Raw genomic sequence first — 1976 nt, 5'->3', positions numbered from 1 at the left:
ATGCAGCCACGGTCCTAGCTCCTCCTGCATGGTCCTCAGTGATCAGGTGCCCCCAGGCTTGTACCTCACAGTGGCAGAGAGTAGAGGGCAAGAGTGCAAAGAAGGCTCCCACCAGCCCAGCTCTGCCCTTAGCAGGGAAACTCGTGGAGCCAAGAAGCCATTCTGCAAGCCCAAACTGTATCTACTCCTCTCACCCTCCCACTCCCTGCTTGGTGCCTGGGACAGAAAAAGGAAGAGATATTTAAAGGCTCTAAAAATAGGCTTAGACTGTTTAGGTCAGGAATTCTCAAGTCCAGGGGTGCTAGAGAAGGAGCTCTGGCAGGAATTCTGTCATTCAGATCCATGAGCAGGTTTCAACAATAAATTTCCCTACCTCCTTCCTTATCTCATGGGCCACTGCTTACCTTTTTCTGTTGCACTTTATGGTTTTGTCCACAAGGTATTCACTGTTCATTTACATGTTTGTGATCAACCTTCTCCTCTAGAAAGCAGGCTTTGTAAGGCAGAGGTTTGGGGCACGACCAGCACAGAACAGGTGCGTGGTAGGTGCCAAATACCTTCTATTTGATAGAAGGCTGAGGGTAGTGGACTCAGGGCTTTCCTCCTCTATCTCCTTGCAGCTCTTTATTTGGATTTACATTAAGTTTGTGACATGTGAGTCCCTATGTAGAATAATCACCCACATCTTCTAAGGTTAGTGAAGAAAAATAGAAAAATTAGAGCATTCATCTAGGTAATTTGATTTGGCACCAAAATTGCCTTAATTCTTTCTTTTGCTTTGATGATGACAATCTGGCTTGAAAGTGCTCTTAGATAATATTTTAATTAAAACTAGCTGAAAACAAGCCTACTTTACCATTTAAATAACTGAAGAGGAAAATGTGGAAAAATTGATGATTTAGAAATGAGGCAGGGAGAAATATTAGAAAAGGAAATAGAGGTATAATTATATTACACATTTAATGTTGCTAAAGATCTAAGAGTAATAACTTCTATGAATATTCATTGTACATTTTTGTTCTAAGGATTTTTATGAACCATGATAACAGTGCAATGTATTTATTTATTGGATCCCCTTTACTTTTCAGAAAATGTGGTATTTGTTTTACTTGTTTAAGGAAAAAGAAAACATGCAAGAACAAGGCCAAATAAAATGGGAATGTTTTACAGACTGTTTATAGATTTCAAAGATTTTGTAGGAGTTCTATACTATTGCTGACCTTTGTATTTACTCTATGTCCTAGAGAAAGAATAATTAGCTTTTAGGTCACAGAGCATTGTATGGTCCACTACAGGATATATTTAACACTAGAATGAGTTGAGTTCTTTGAATCTCTGGACAGGCTTCCAGGCAGGGGAAACATTTAACAAGTGCATCTTCTTACTTGTGTGGTTTTAGCTCAAGCTGATCTACTGAGAACTTACTTACAGCAAGATGATGGCCAAAACAACCATTTCACACACAGAAGGGATGATTTACCAAGGGTTGATTACCAAATCAACCAAAATGATTTACCATTTCTCCTGTTGTTGACGACAGTTATTTACATGGATCCTTGACAAGGTCCCAGGAAATGTTTCATGAGTGTCACTGTGGGTGGTGCTGGTGGGCTGGGTGACGTGCACTGTTTCACCAGTACTGACTCGACTCCAAATTCACCCTTCCTCATCTGATCTGTGAAAATGGAGATGGACCTCTTTAATAGTTTTCCTTTGCCAGCTGGTCCAATGTCAGTAGAAGGTTGTCCTTTCTGGCTCTTGTGGCTCATTCGCCAGGCTCCTGGGGAGCCAACTTCTTATCTGGCCTGTTCAGCAGTGTGGTTTCTCCAGCCGTAGGTGCGTGGTCAGGGCAGTCTCTCCAGCGTTTTGCTGTAGATGGTTTTCTGCAGATCTTGATACGAACAATCCTTGGGCAGTCAGAAACGGCAGACAGAGATGGGTGGACCCACCCAGGCTGCTGCTGCTCTTTGCACCCA

Source organism: Lutra lutra, chromosome 11 (assembly GCF_902655055.1).
Source record: "Lutra lutra chromosome 11, mLutLut1.2, whole genome shotgun sequence".
NCBI lineage: Eukaryota > Metazoa > Chordata > Mammalia > Carnivora > Mustelidae > Lutra > Lutra lutra.
Note: the sequence above shows the minus strand (reverse complement) of the source record.